The sequence below is a fragment of the Micromys minutus genome (assembly GCF_963924665.1).
Source record: "Micromys minutus genome assembly, chromosome: 7".
Lineage (NCBI taxonomy): Eukaryota > Metazoa > Chordata > Mammalia > Rodentia > Muridae > Micromys > Micromys minutus.
In genome coordinates this window covers 41,785,335-41,801,698 of record NC_137976.1, presented here as the reverse complement: position 1 = coordinate 41,801,698, position 16,364 = coordinate 41,785,335, and the positions used below count along the sequence as shown (strand labels likewise).

Here is a 16,364-nt window from a genome sequence, read left to right as displayed (position 1 = left end):
TTTGTTAATTTACCTTCAACTAACTTGAGTACTTAGATGTTGAGTTGGGTCTTTGGCTATCAGGCATCCTTGCTCAAATGTCATCTTCAGTGTTGCCTATCACAAGAGTCATGTCCTGTCACTCACATACAACTGAATTATACCCATGAATAAGAAAAATAGCAAATTTCTCCTTCCTTCCCTCTCCACTTCCTGTACTTAAAAATATGTCATGATAGACATTTTAGAGAAATGATCGGCCACTGTGGAATAATACTTGGAAGGAAATGACCATTCCACTAAACTATAAATTAGCATTATTACCTGAGATTGTTGTTTAAGATGTGCACTCTTCATTTTACTTGCAAAATTGGTAGTTTATATCACTCAAAGTAGTCATAATTTCATCAGATTACAGGACAAAAATAATCCTTGTTATGTGGCAGGACCAATAAATGAAGATCAAAATATCATTTGGGGACTTGCCCTGCTGTGCTGACATGAACTTTATGTCTACCTGTACATGTATTTCATAAGCAAACATGGACCGGCCTGTAGTGCTGGGTAAGTTGGGATTTTTTCACTATTAAGGGTGATGACCTATCCCTGCTTCTTCTTCTTTCTTTGGGCCTATCCATTCTGACTGATTTCCCATACATCCTTCAAAAGGCCTGTCTACTCATGTATTAAGTCATGCATCATGTATTTAGTAAACATGCACTTCAGGCAGAGTGCTAGGTGTGCTTTGTGAAGAAAATGTATAAATGAAATAAGGGCGCTGGCTCCTTAATATTGGGTGCATAACATCTAAAGCATGTGCTGCAGGAATGTGAAGAAGGAATCCCAGCAATGAGCCTAGGGATGTTTGAAGCTCCTTAGAGGAAATTCCACTGGAATGGAACACTACGACATTTTCATAAGTGGGAGATAAGACGGCCTCAGATGTGCCCGAGGCAAGGCAGCAGGGAGTGCTGGTGGCACGGTTTCATCTCTTAATTATTATTATTTCATCTATTATTATTAATTGCCACAGAACAGATCTTCAGTTTCCACGTGTCCTAACACAGGCACTTATCCAGATTCACTAAGCACATAAGGCTTCTCTGATATGATGAAATGAGATAGTAGACATCATTCCTTTCTTCTCTCTTTTGTCAGCAGCATTTGCACTGACATTTTATTCAGAGAAGGTTAAGAATTTTATTTAGAACAAACCATACAAGGTCGACATTTAAAAAATAATTTTTTGTAATTATAATTACATAATTTTTCCTTTACCTTTCTTCCCTCCAAGCCCTCCTACACAGCCCTCCTTGTCCTCTTTCAAATGCATGGCCTTTTTTCCCCATTAATTGGTATTGTGTTGTATGTGCTAATGCACACACACACACACACACACACACACACACACACACACACACACACCACACAATACACATTTCTAAATACAGCCTTTTCACTCTCATCATATTATTAGTATGTATATTTTCAGAGCTGACCATTTGATATTGGATAACCAAAAGATGTGCTCTTCCCTGGGGAAGGGAAGTCATGGATCTTAGAGAAGAAGCTACAGCCAGCACTTACTAAGCCAGCATCATTCCTAATTACTTTCTCGGTTTGTTTTTGTCCCTATACTCACAGATAAGTGTGCACTCATCAACCTGAGGGGGGATTTCTCATGGCAACAGACAAAGTCTATTGCAGAAAACCACAACCTATCAAAATGCAGAGTTGAGGAGCCCAGTCTCAACGAATACACCCACAAAATAATTTCTTCACCCTTAGACGGTTCAGGAGCATTATGGACGAGGGAGAAGAGCCAGAGGTTCAGGAAGTTTGTTGTAAAATTATGTTTTCTAGGAATTTCAGGAGGTACACCCATGAAGTTTCATCCACGAGACTGCCTATATATGAGGTGAAAAGCGTAACAACAATAGCCAGCCAAATGGAACTGGGAAAAGACCTTGAAGCCTCAACCATACACTAAGAAATACAGGTAACTGAGGAATGTTCAGAGAGAGACACAAACCAGCAATCAAACAAACAAAAAGTTACTTGTGAACCAGTCCTCCATTGAGAGATGTCTCCTGGATTTTCAGTCAGGATGCAGATAAATTTTTCTGTACTTGTCATAATTCTTAATTTTGGGACCCATGAAGAAGATTTAGGACATCTGTAAGTCTTCTTAAATAATATTAAAGTATTTTAGATTCTGGAATGGTAAAATGTATATTTTATAGGAAGAGGGGGTAAAGAATAAATAAAATCTCTAAAAGTAACTCAGATGCAGAAGAACATGAAGCTCACTCTAAGCGGAACACAACTTAGAGAAGCACAAATGGCTAATACGAAGTATAGAAATTCCAAGCATCTTTCTTGCTGCAAATCTGTTCCACAACAGCGTGCACATGTGTGTACAACCATATAAAGCAACATTACTGCAAGTGCTGAGCACTGAAAGGACATACATGCATGTTAATATAAATGAACACCAATTTAGACAGTTACCTCTATGGATACCTTGAAAAGAAATGAGAACATTTTTCTTCATTATGTAAACATTTTTGATTAATAATTTAAAGTAATCAATCATTAATTTATTTATTGAGCAATGGTCAGTCACTTAGTGCCAAGTGCTGCTGGAGGTAAAGTAAGGTGATAGAAGTCATGTATCTTAAATTCTTTATTTCTTTCATTTTCCTGACAGCTATTTGATGGCAATTCCAGTATTTTATTTTGAAAATTTTTGAAGGATTCTAAAATTTGGAGAAACACAGTCATGACATTTAAGCTAGCACAACAGGGTGTTCTACATGTATAATTCATTAATTTGGGAGATGTATCTAGGACGAAACAAGTTACACTGCAAGTTTTAGGCTAGCCTGGGCTATAGGAGACCCAGTCTCAAACCTATACCCCAATAATGTACAAGTTGAAGTCCATCTATGCAAAACTGAGAGAAACTCTGTAACCTTAATTTGCCCACATCTTTTCTCTGTGTTGAACCTTCCAGAAATCCACATATTATTCTCTGGAAAGAGAACCTGGTTCCAGAGTGTGGAGAAGGGAGCACTGGGTGATCAAGGGGAGCACTGTGGTGATTAAGGGGAGCACTGAGGTGATCAAGGGGAGCACTGGGTGATCAAGGGGAGCATTGTGGTGATTAAGGGGAGCACTGTGGTGATTAAGGGGAGCACTGTGGTGATTAAGGAGAGCACTGGGTGATCAAGGAAAGCACTGTGGTGATTAAGGGAGCACTGTGGTGATTTGAAGGGGAACACTATAAGGATATGAAAGGATTGTTGCAAAATGCTGCCATCAAATAATAAAAATAATTTAGATTGTAAATTATTTAATAAACTAAAATGTACACACACACAAGAAAACTAATAGATGGGAACTTATTTTTGCAATGTTAGTAATGACTCTAATATTTTGGTATTTCTTTTTTCTCCAGAAACTCCACGCATTGTTTTTTTCTGAGAAGGGAACTGAGATGCTTGTCTCAATGGGATCCTTGTGGTACAAGTCATCACTCATTCCTAAGAGATGAGTTTTTGAATAAGCAACAAATGCCATGCCAGTATACCAAGGCACAGGTTCTTAAACAACTGACCCAATTAAAAACGTAAAAATGCTTCTTGCCCTGTTACTCTTTTTGTGGGAAGAGGTATACAGTGAACCAAAATATTTAGATTGCATGTGTGAAATCTAAATTTTATTTTAAAGTAAATTCTGATGATAAGTGAAAACAAATGGGAGAAATAATTAGGTCTATTTTTGTTTATTCTACATGTTACTTATGATAAAAGTAAAAATTATGTATGTGAATTAGAAATTTATGCGAACTGGTTATAGCCTATTTTTTATCTTTCCAATTATCTAGACTTGATGCTATTCTTTAAGATGCTGCGTAAAAAGAATTTTCTACTTAGAGACTTGGCCAATATAATGAAACTAAAGAACAAAATGTTACTTTACATTAGTCCATTTCTCAATTCATTTTCTCACATTAGAGTCTTTCTGTCCTGAGGACATTCTTTTGAACTATTTGAACTAAAGAAAGAGTGAAAAAAAGACCTTATTTTTGAACAGTTCCTGTGTTTAAATAATGCAATCATTTAGGCATTTTCTCAGCAGGAAACACCAGGTTTAACTATTCAGGAGTATCATTGCTGTTAGTGGATAAAAACCCTGTAGAGTTTACCATGCAAGTAATTTGAAGTTGTGGATACAGTTGAATTACTTTAGCAAGAAGAATAGCAGTACTGTATTCACATGAACACTACCAACAGAAAGCAGCCCCAAGGCTTCACAAAGGACTTTAAGTATATCATGTGAAGTAATGGAAACTTCTGGAATTTAGGCGAGTCTGTCTTCAGAAAGAGTTCACAGCTACTCTGACATGATTAACTTTGTTTTTTTCAAATATTGTAATACCATGACAACAAAGGGCATCTTGATAGGAGAAAGTCAAATGTCTCCTTGATAGCTAAGTCAAACATTCAAACAACAACCTTCGAATAACCTTAATAGTCTTTAATGTGCCTTAGAAAAATATATCCCAAAGTGCTTTAAGCAGTAAGATCACCATTGTTTTCAGATGACATTAACTAATAAGAGCTTGTTTTGTTGTATTGCATTAGCATTTTTAGGAAGGTTCAACTCTGTTAATATAACAAACTTAAATAATTTTATTTTATTATTGAATTAATGAAGTGCTAAGGTTAGCAAATAGATTGTTGGGGATTCCAAATAAAGTTAGTGGGTTTCTGCTTCTAGGTTGGTGGAACAATCTTGTTTGGGATACTGAATTTTGCATATTTCCCATTAAGCATCTGAGTTGGTTTGAGAAATGTCTACATTGGTTGAAATTACTCTTTCTTGTTTACTCCTTATGCATCCCAGTTCACATTTTCTATATCTCTCTTGGCTGTAGGGCTATGTAATTAACGTGATAAATCATAAAGGTTAAAAGCTATTTATTAAGTTAATCAACATAGCTGATGAGCATACTGGATAATTCCCAAACTAAGATTTGTATAAATTACATGCTTTTACTCAATATATATCAGGGAATTTTTCATATCAGTTAAAGTCTTAGGAAGAAAAATCATATTTCTGTGACTTTTTTTATTTCTGACAAACTGAACTCAAATTATTTCCAGCTTCAAGCATGAATGAAAAGTGTAAAAGTGTGTCCAAGAAATGTTTTTGAGAAAGATTAAAAGCACAAAAGGGATAAAACATCAGCACTGCATATTATGAGAATTTATATGTAGTTGGATTTTTTTGGTCGGAGGAAATCTTTTGTAGCCACAAGGACTGAGTAAGAACAGAATGTCCACTTTATCTCTCCTACAGTGTAGCTCAATCAGGCAATACTAGGATGTGTGAACTTAGAGATATAATGCTGACATCTATTAATATTTTAACAATCACTTTTCATATATTCCATTTTCTCTGACACTCATTATTCTTAATTGATGAGTGGGAGGAAAAGTGGGAAAGAACAAGATAATTTAGGAAGGTGAGGAGTAGAATAGGAAATATACGAAGTTCTATTGAAAGGTAATTTTATCATTTGTACAGGTGTCAGAATAGAGAAATGCTGTAAGATGGGTAAAATTTGCCCCTGAAGTTGCCTCCAGCTTTGAAACTTTTCCTTATTCCCGAAAGTTTTAACTCTGCAAACTTCATCTTTTGGCCCCGGAATCCAGGCCTTGTTCATAACTCACATGTATCTATTCTATAATCTCAGAGTTACCTAATATTCTCTCCCACGAAGCATCTTTGGACTATTGGCTACTATGGACAAGGCAACAAAACAAAAGCAAAAGTAGAGAAAGGAAGAAATGTGGAAAGTAAACGGGGCCTGTACTCTGGTTGCAGTCTGAGCATGTGGACAGGGCTATCACCATACATTCCTTTCTATTTACCAGGCCTGCCTGCCCTTAGCTACATTTCTGTATAGCATGGCATGCATTATTTCTAATCCGTCCTGATGTCACATACCCAAACTGAAGACATGGCAAGATAAAGAATTCACATTTTTTTGCTATTATTTAGGGTATACTTGTAGGGTGTAGTTGATATAAAAATGTACACTTTCATTATCTACTCTCAGAAAGGCTAACTTACCAAGTTCTAATGGCTGTATACAAAATATTTATGCTAATGCCTCGTTTTCATTTAGGTCTTCCCAGCTGAATAGAACAAGGAGAATAAGATGGCAAGTTCATGAGATGAAGGTTTCTCCTATGTTGACGACTCCTTAGCTCAGTCTTCAGTGCCCCATGATGGCTCAGTTCGAGCACATTCGAGGGCTTTTCCTCAGCCTTCTGCCCCTGTTTTCCACTTAGGGTTATATTCACACTGTAGTCTGATGATTCCTCAATCACCATCACTTCCCTCTTCCTTGATTCTCACATAGTTGTCATTAATATTTGACATCTGCCAAGGAGAGCATCTCAGCTAACACTTTGAAGAAACCAGGATGGTGATGATTATGCTGTTTTGCTGAAATTAGTAGGGTAGATGGACAGATTCTAGAAAATTACAGTTTCAGGATAAAAGAAGTGAGGGTAAGATATATCAGTGAAATTTTAAATTAAATAATACACTCACAAAAGTAGTTCAAAATAGTTGAAAGGCTTGAATTTAATACCTAAAGCAATAATATTCATAATGAAAACAAAGACGGGACATCCTTTATGTTGGTTTTGGCAAACTACTTTTAGATTTGACACCAAATCTAAACAAGCAGACAGAATTACCTCAAACCATAACGTATCTATCAAAAACTCAAACAATGGGAAGAAAACCTTTGTGATGAAAAATATTTCTGAGATTTAGGAGAAGATATTTCAAACACGGTATTTGGTACAAGATTAATATCCAAAATTAAAAAAGAACTACCCCTCTTTAAAAAAAAAAGCCAACAATTCCCTAATCCAAAATTCAGTAAAGATTCAGTGTACATAATAGTAAAAAAAAATGATGAATTAAAAAAAGAGAAGAGATTACAAATAGACATTTTTGCCTAAGAAGACTTATAAATGGCCCATAGAAACATGAAAAAGTATTTAATGTCCCAAAGAAGAGAGATGAAAATTAAGGCTACCAGAAAGAATATTACCTCATATCTATATAAAGTACACTGATAACTATAGTTAATAACATTATTTTTTAAACTGTATTTTATAGAAAGAAAATCTGTAGATGCCACATCAGGTATTCTTATCACACACCAAAACAGCAACTATGTGAGGTGATGAAAATGTTCATTGGTTTGAAAAAAGAAATATACCTATATATATTTTCAACACTGTGCTGTATAAGATGTAAAGGAAAGAACATATTAAGTAATCCTAAGGTTCTTTAAAATAATAACTACACAAGTGGTATGTAATTTATCAGATTGTCTAAGTTGTTACATTCTTATGCATTGTAATTTTATTCACTTTATGATTTAGTAATCAAACAATTAAGTTGCCCTAATGAATGCAGACATGAAGTAACGTCTTTAAACGCTAATTTATTAATTAATTTTCATGTATTCATTTTACATCTCGCTCATTGTTCCCCTCCCAGTTACCTCCTCCAAAGATCCTTCCTGTATCCCCCTCTTCTTCTTTTCTAAGAAGGTGGGGAGCCTCCTGGGTATTCCCCATCCTGGTACATCAAGTAGCTGAAAGGCTAGCGACTTCCTCTTCCGCTGAAGCCAGATGCGGCAGCCAAGGACAAGTTACAGGTATTGGCATAGCCCCTACTCCAGTTGTTTGAAACCCACACGAAGACCAAGCTGCACATCTTCCACATATGTGCAGGGAGGCCTAAGCCCAGCCTTTAAATATTATTTGGTTGGCAGTTCAGTCTGTGAGATCCACAACGGTTCAGGTTAGCCGACTGTGGGGTTTCTATCCCCTTTGGGATCTGTAATCCTTACCCTTATTCTTTCATAGTAGTTCCCAAGTTGCATTTGCTCGTTTCTTTTTTTTTTTTTTTTTTTGGCAGGACTGAGTTTATTGGAGCATTCATTCTAATACAGACGCTGGGGCTTGCCCATGGTGCTCTTGATGTACAAAGCCCGGACATTCTGCCAGTTCTTCTTTAGCAAGGACACCAAGAAATTGACAGCCAGGTCAATGTCGTAGACCAGTTCACGTGGTCTTCACGTGGCCGACGGCAACAGCCAGACACAGCCCCTTCTTCATCTGGAACTTGATTGTGGATTTCACCTCATCCACCTTGGCCACCATGTTTTCATTGTGTGTCAGCAGGGAGGGAAACGTGCCAGCCTTGTTTAGGCCTGGGCCCAGGATACGTGGAATCGGCTTGATCAGAGACTCGGAGGCCAAAAAGGCATCATACTTCTTGGCCAGCTTTTTGACCAACTTCTTGTTCTTATTAAGCTTCTTAAGCGCCGCGATGTCCATATGGAGGATATCCACGGCCTTGGCTTCATCACAGTGCTGCTGGTCCCCAGGACGCACACCGAGAACTTCGGGCAAGGGGTGGACTTAAGCCTGACAGTGCCCGAGAAACGTTTGTCCTTCTGAGGGTCGTAGTTCTTTAGGCTGATCTGCAGCTCCACGGTCTCCAGAAACTTGCGGCGCTTGCGCTGGTTCCCATGCAGGACTTCCCACACCGCCTCGTACAGGGTGTCGCGTGAGACTTTGCTGCTCATGGCCGCCGCCGCCGCGGAAACCGGAAAAGAAGTGCATTTGCTCTTTTGTTGTGGGTGTGTCTTCATGCATTGTAATTTTATGGGAGGAGTTGTCTTCACAAAAAATCTTGTGACATGAGTAAAACCTCTTGCATAATGAATAAATATGCATAGAATCTACCACACAAAGCCCATCAACTATACCCACATAATCATACTAGGGCAAGGTATAACTAGAGTACAAAATAAAAGTTCAAGTCTCTTATTAATGCCAGACAAGGCCCTCTCTGTTATATAAGCAGCTTTTGGAGTGGAAACCAGGAAGAGGTATAACATTTGAAATGTAAATACAATAACTAAAAAATAATTTTAAAAAAAAGTTCAAGTCTCATACTTACCAGAGAATAATTCAATATTATTGATCCATTTTCTATTATGGATAATTCATTTATACCCTTTAAGGGTATTTAAACATTTTACATACTTATTCCCAAATAGTTTTGAAAACCATGGATGTAAGAGATTAGAAAGGGCTTTAGGTATTTTGTGTGATCACATTTCTCAGTGGAAGGAGTATATATGCCAATAAATGTGAGTCTTGCTGCAAGCAATTCATGTAATTAGAAGACAAGACAGAGCCCTTACAGGATCAAGCTTTAGACATCTTCCTAATAGGAAGCAGAGAACTGAGAAGGTGCAGGAATGTGGAAATGCAGTCAGTGAACAGAAGATCCCTGTACGCACCCGTAGCACACACAGCGCCAGAGACAGAATGGCTGACCACCAGGAAAGATGCGGAAGGATCCAGCTTAGAATCTGAACTAGAAGTTTCCATTTTTAAAGCCTGCTGCTATTTCTGTGCAGCTAAAATACTGCTCATGATTGTGCCTTTTACATGACTTGAAATTATATGTGTTCACATGAGCACGTAGAAACCTTTCAGAGAAGCTTTTGTTTTATTTTCCCACACTAGGAAGCAATGAATTGTCCTTTAACAGGAAGTATTAAACGATCTGTGTAACATCTGCCCAGAGGTACACTCCTCAGCCCTGAAAAGAGATAGGCAATCTGCTATGAAAGACATAGGGCAACCTGAAATATGCATGGGTAAGTGAAAGAGGTCACCTGGAGGCCTGTCTATTTACTGCACAATTCTGGCATGTGAGATAAAACCGTGCTAAGGAGAAAGTAATGAGTAGAACAGTAGTTGATCAGTAAGTTCCTGAGAGGATGAAAGGAATGACTAGATCAAGCACTGGAAAACTTTTTTAGGGCACTGAAATTCTTCTGACACTGTAAGATGCATACAAGCTATTAAATATACATCAAAGTCCTAAATGGTCCAAAAAAGAGGAAAACCGAGGAAAAACTATGGACCTACAGACTTTAGTTAGTAGGGCTGCAATGATATTTATTGGGTCATTGATTTCATCAAATATGCCACACTAATGTGAAGCTGACCATGAGAGGGGAAAGAGGGTAATGGGTAGGGTGGCTGAAAGAAGTTAATGGAAACCTTCACTTCTGTTCTATTTCTATACAAAATACATGATCAGGTTGAAAAGTGAGGATGGACATAATTCCTTTAGCTTTTGAGACAGAGTATATTTGGAGAGTCTCACTTAAATCCTTTTACCCTAGGGGGGGAGCCCTCATTATAGGTGAACCTAGTCCTAGCAGCTTAATTTCCAGGCAATGGGTGTTGATGTCCAACAGCATCCACACCTTTCTGAAAGGGGTGGGGGGTCCTCCTGGCAGCACAGCTCTCTCCATTGCTGTGTAATGAGGCCATTTCCTACACATTACCTATCCCACTGAGGTGATAATAGATGCACTTTAGATTTCCATTTAAAAGAGACAATGTCTTTGCAAATTTACTCATGGTTACTGCTTAGGGAGATAATGACACTTGCAATTCCCATAACTGGATATTATAATATTGCCTCTTTGGCACTGCTATTTTTAACAGCTTTTAAAGGCAATGGTGTCATTTAGGTTAAGTAAAAGTTCACTGTCTCTTACACATTCAAAGCATGCCAGGTTACAGATATGACCTATGAAGAGTTCCAGGAAAGACTACAGGTAATAGTGTGTTTTGTTTATGAATCTCATCTGGAAATAACTAAAACTTCTCCTAGGAAATGATTCACTGCAAACCAAACAAACTACACATAGAAGATGAAAATGCTTTGATGCTGCCACCCTGGAAACCCAACGACGTTTTTCAAGGTAGTTCTTTCATAAGACTTCTAAATGATCCATTTATCATCTGTCTGTCTGTCTGTCTGTCTGTCTGTCTGTCTGTCTATCTATCATCTATCTATCTATCATCTATCTATCTATCTATCTATCATCTATCTATCTATTATCTATCTATCTATCATCTATCTATCGATCATTTAAGCTCTATAAAATTTCCTCTCTCTCTCTCTCTCTCTCTCTCTCTCTCTCTCTCTCTGTGTGTGTGTGTGTGTATGTATGCATATGAAAAAATATGTCTGAAAAAGAAAACACAGTAAATGTATGTTAAATTTAATGGCATTTGTTGACATGAAAAAATACTGCAGTACTTATCATTGAAATGGAAGACATTTTTATTATTGATCATGGTGAATATTCCTCAATTCTCAGAATTTACTGCATACACTACTACAGAGATGCTTGTTCATCCATGTTAATCACTGCTTTATTTATAAAAGCAAGCAATTGGAAACAACCTAGATGCCCACCAACTGATGAATGGCTAATAAAAATGTGGTACATTTTTGCACAGTGGAATAGTATTCAGCTTTTGAGAAAAATGACATTATGAAATTTGCAGTTATATGGATAGAGCTAGAAAAAAAATCATCCTGAATGAGGTAACCCAGACCCAAAAGACAAATACTGCATGATTTCTTTTTAAATATGAATGTTCACTTTTAACTTTTTGATATGTGTGCTACAAGCTAAACAAATCTCTTTGTTAAATATCTAGCAAGAAACTTGAGGAAAAGATCTCCCAAGGAAGGAGAAAAAGAATATAGTGTTAAAGACTGAGTGTGAAGGGGTATGGAAGAGAGGGGTGAAGAAGGGAATATGGGGAGGGACAAAAAGACTAAAGTCTTCTATATATATAAGCCTACTGTATTTCCTAAAATACATTAATATATGACAAAAACTAAATGGAGCTACAACATATCAGGGGAGAAAATATTCCAATTAGATATATTATGCTACTAAGTAAAACCTCCAGTTCCAAAATGCCTTACATCCTGTTGAGTTATTTATTGACTAAAAGGGTGTCCCATAGAATTCTCAAACATCATAGGTGGTTGCCAAGGCTCTCAGATGCTTCCAAAACCTGACAGGAAGGCCTATTTTTAAAGGCATCACCTACATGCATCATTGAACATGGAGAAGTCCAGCTGGTGCACAAGTAGAAGATTCATTCCTCCTGATTAACATCCATAGTGTCAGGAAGCACTATGCATGAAACCTGAGGAGAAGGGTCATAATCATTATTACCCAGACACAAGTCATAAGACCTAATAATCATTATTACCCAGAAACAAGTCATAAGACCTAAAACAGAGACCTGCCTGCATGATATGCTGGTGTAATAGTAGCTCAAAGGGTGTCGGAGAGACCACCTCTGTTTTGATTTGGCTTAAGGACCGCTAAAGGAGATTGAACCCATATCCAATACTGCCAAAGTGGCCAATAACCTGGAATTATATGGGTCACGCAGGGACCTAGGGAAAACTCCACTGCTACCATTAAACTAAAGGAACATAGCAATGGGATGATTACTAATTCTGCTCTTCCCATCGATCAGTACCATGCTTAACCTTCCTCGGAAAAGCTCCTTCAGTAAATAGAAATTAACAAGAAGGCCTACAACTGGACACCTTGCAGTGAATGAAGCACTCAGCTCTAAATGGGATGCTGTTGTCAAAGTCTTCCACTCAAAGCTCAATGATATCTGTGGAAGAGGAGGCAGGAAGATTGTAAGAGCTAGAGGTAAAAGATGACTCAAAGGAAACAACATGCTGATGCACGTATACATTCACAGAGTGTGTGGCAGCGTGCACAAACAGGACTTTCACAGGTTCATGGGTTCAGGGCTGAGGAAGCTATAGCCCTGAGAGAAAGAGAGACAGAGACAGGGAGGAAAGGAGGGAGAGGAAAAAGGGAGGGAGGGAGGGGGAACTGAAAGCAAGACAGAGTGAAAGAGAGGCTAAGAGACAGACAGACAGAGACAGAGGGAGAGGTATGGAGACATGATCCCTCCCCTAACTAAGGAGCTAATTTATATTGCTACCTTCTGGCAAAGAAAAAACCAGTTTCCTTCAGTACTTCAGTGGAGTGTGACTAAGTATATTAGTCACACAGGAGTAGTGTGGGCCAGCACAAAACAAACTCCATGATTTTAAGTAGGTTTGTGTTTTGTCTTATTTGTATTATTTTGTATTATTATCATTATCATTATTTTTATTATTACTAGTGTAAGGGTGCATATGTGTGGGTGTGTGTGTTTGAAAGAGAAGGGGTGGGGAGAGACCACATAAAGTTGGGTAGGAAGAGAGGTGGAGAGGATCTGAAAAAAGTTACAGAGTACATTCTCTACGGCAACACACACCAATGGCTCTAGCAGATAAAGCATGGTCCTTGTGCTCAGAATGTGTGGTCCTATGCCAAGCCTTCTTCCTAAAAAGCCAGACATTCTCTAAGAGTAACTTAACCAGAGTTTGCTTATATTGTCTGGCTATAAACTTAAGGAACATGATGGCATCAATCCCACCCTGTTGTCACTAATGTAACATAACTGTGCATTATGTTCTCCTAAGAAGTAATTGTCACCAAGTCCTCACTAACTGCTAGCCAAGGCACATGCCTAAATGTAGTTATTAAGGTAGTAGAAACAGAGCATCCGGCATTGGCGAAGCGGATGAGGGATTGATGGACAGGATGCAGAAGGCATTGCCCTGACAGGACCATTTGTATTGAGTCCTCACGGATGAAAACTCCACTGGGTGGAAGAAATCTGGATGAAACTCAATGAACTGGGAGCACAAGTTCTCATCTGTACAGCCGGTGCTGGCTGAGAGCTGGTTCCAGGCAGAGGCAGCGGAGGAAAACACAGCTGAGAGAAATCTGGACGAGAGTTCTGGAAAATGGTTAAAGCAAAGCTTCAAGAATTTAAATTCTATCCCGCAGTGAGTGTGGAGATCAGAAAGAGAAAGGTGAGTGATTTTGAGGATGGCGGCTGTGTCCACAGGTTTTCTGTTAGTAATTATTGTCACTAGCAATGGGGACCAAACACAGCTGGAGAAGGCGTAAGAGTTAGGGAGCCCTGTCCAAAACTTCAGTGTCTTATACAATTGTGAGGATATAGGGCATTGGGGATAAGTTCTGAGATTCTGTAAACCCCAACCCTCAGTTGCCTGGCTCTTGCTCCGCCCCAATGCCTTACACTATAAAAGGGGCTGCTTGCCCCCTCCTCTCTCTTTTGCCTCCTGGCTCTCTTGCTCTCCCATCCCATCCCTCCTCTTCCCTTCCCTCCCCCCCACCCTCTATGTGCTCATGCCGGCCTCTATTCCTCTATTCCTCTCTCTCTCTCCCTCCCTCCCTCTCTCTCTCTCTCTCTCTCTCTCTCTCTCTCTCTCTCTGTCTCTCTCTCTCTCTCTCTCTCTCTCTGCCTCTACCACCCTCTTATCTTTCCCATGACCTGAATAAACTCTATTCTGTACTATACCATTGTGTGGCTGGTCCCTCAGGGGGAAGGGATTCCCAACATAGGCTCCTCAGAGGCATCTCCCTTGCCCCCAGCCCTCACCGCACCTCCATGGGCCATATGCCCCCACTCTCTTCATCTTTCCCCTAACAATAAGTAAAGGTAGATATAGTAAATAAAGAGTCAGGATGAATGTTTCCAAAGTAAAATCGATCAGAGCTTCAGTATGTCTACTGACTCCTCAAGCTACAAAGTTCACATTTCCCAACACAGCTAAGTACACTGTTCCCTTGAAGAACAGCTAATACAGAGCCTCCCAGGGAGTGTATCATACACAGTGTGTGAAATCACACACTAGCTAGACAAATAGGAATGCGGACTTTTGTGTTAGCTCTTTGGAGAAGCTTGAGACCAAATACACAGAGCAGTCCAAAGCAAATATTAACATGGGCTATGTTAGGAGCCTGGGTTTCTAAATGAAAATTGCTAATGTAAAATGCTTTAACACCTTCCGGCCCTGTTTATAGTGTGCTTCAGATTATGCAAATAAGAAAATTAAAAATGAGAATTTAAATAATTCCCTATCTGTTTTATTTGAGTTTTGTGTTTACTCTTTGGAGCTTTTGGCCAAGGGGCCACAACTCAAATGCACAAAAAGCCCCAGAATTTTGTCCTTGTAATTTGTAGTTATTTTTCTTCCTTTCTAGAAGTTTTTTGAGTTACTTTGATACTCAGAGAGTGTTTGGAAAATGCTTCTGTTTGAATAGAGGACACTGCAAGTCTCTGATGACAAGTGTAAAGACCCTGCAGTAGTGTGGCATCTGCACTCCAGTTCAAGGTATCATTTGACCAAGATAGTTGCCAATGACAACTGTTGCCACCTTCACTTGCGAGCAATCGTCAAGGGTAACATGATGCAGAGTGTGTTTCCTGTACAGAGAGCATGGGACGACTTATTTTTATATCTTTAACAATGCCTGTGGAATGTTCCTGGTAACGAGGCTTAGCAGTCTAGTCTGTTCTTGTGCTTCTGTCCAAGCTGTACAGAAGGGTAATTGAGCAAACTGTGCTCTGGTCTGCCTGGAAGTCAATCCATCTGTCTAACCTGCAGCTGCCTGGCTGATGGCCTTTCTTCTATTCACCACTCAGTCACATTTGTATTCTCTCCTCAGATGCCCTGTCTTTGAGAAGTGATTTCCCAAAGCACAGCATCAAGCACCCAGGATGGCAAATTCTGACTGTCTTGTGAAACGTCTGCCATTGTGGTTGAAAAACAGATAAGATATCTTTTTAAAAAATCTACTATCGGTGTTATAGTAATGGTTCAGTGGTTATATGCACTTGCTGCTCTTTCAGGGGACCAGGGTTCAAGACGCAGAGCACTTTTATGGTGGTTCCCAACTATCTGGGACCTTAGTTCCAGGTATCCAATGTCCTCTGCTGGCTTCAGTTGGCAGCAGGCATGCATCTAAGAACAGTTAAGCTTTTTGTTGTTAACCAAAAGTTAGCTATGTTCCAAGAAAGCAAGTATTTAATGATAAAACCTTGATTGTTTGATTTCTTATGCTGGTGCTCTTTCAACTGTAGGCTAACAACTGGTATTTCCTGTTGTGTTGCTTGAAAGATTTAATTATTTCTGGTTTGGGTGTGCGCACGTTGTGCCTGCATGTAGGTATGTGTTACAGATGTGTGTGTGTGTGTGTGTGTGTGTGTGTGTGTGTGTGTGTTGAGTGCTATTGTGTGATGGTTCAACAAGCAGAAGTCAGCTCTTTCCTTCTATCATATGGGTCCTAGGTCATCAAGTTTGGCAGCAAGAGCATGTATCTACTGAGACATCTCACTGGCCCTGACCGTGCAGCTGTTGAGAAACATTTTTTAGCTATGATTGTGCTTCCTGTAGACTGATTATCACTATCTCTTACAAATTATTAACTATTTTATTCCATTGAACATAGTTTGGATGTTGGCAAACCCCGTTTCTTTTTAACCTTTGGATTG

The 16,364-nt window shown here is 38.9% G+C and overlaps 1 protein-coding gene and 1 pseudogene across 2 annotated transcripts in view; both read right to left on the bottom strand.

The window, feature by feature from the left end:
- ALCAM (activated leukocyte cell adhesion molecule) overlaps nucleotides 1-16,364 on the bottom strand; it is a 185,354-nt gene that overhangs the window by 58,669 nt on the left and 110,321 nt on the right. The gene's annotated exons all lie outside the window — the stretch shown is intronic.
- Nucleotides 8,024-8,675, bottom strand: LOC308422466 (large ribosomal subunit protein uL1-like; annotated as a pseudogene). Its single transcript has one exon. The product of its transcript is annotated as a large ribosomal subunit protein uL1-like (transcript).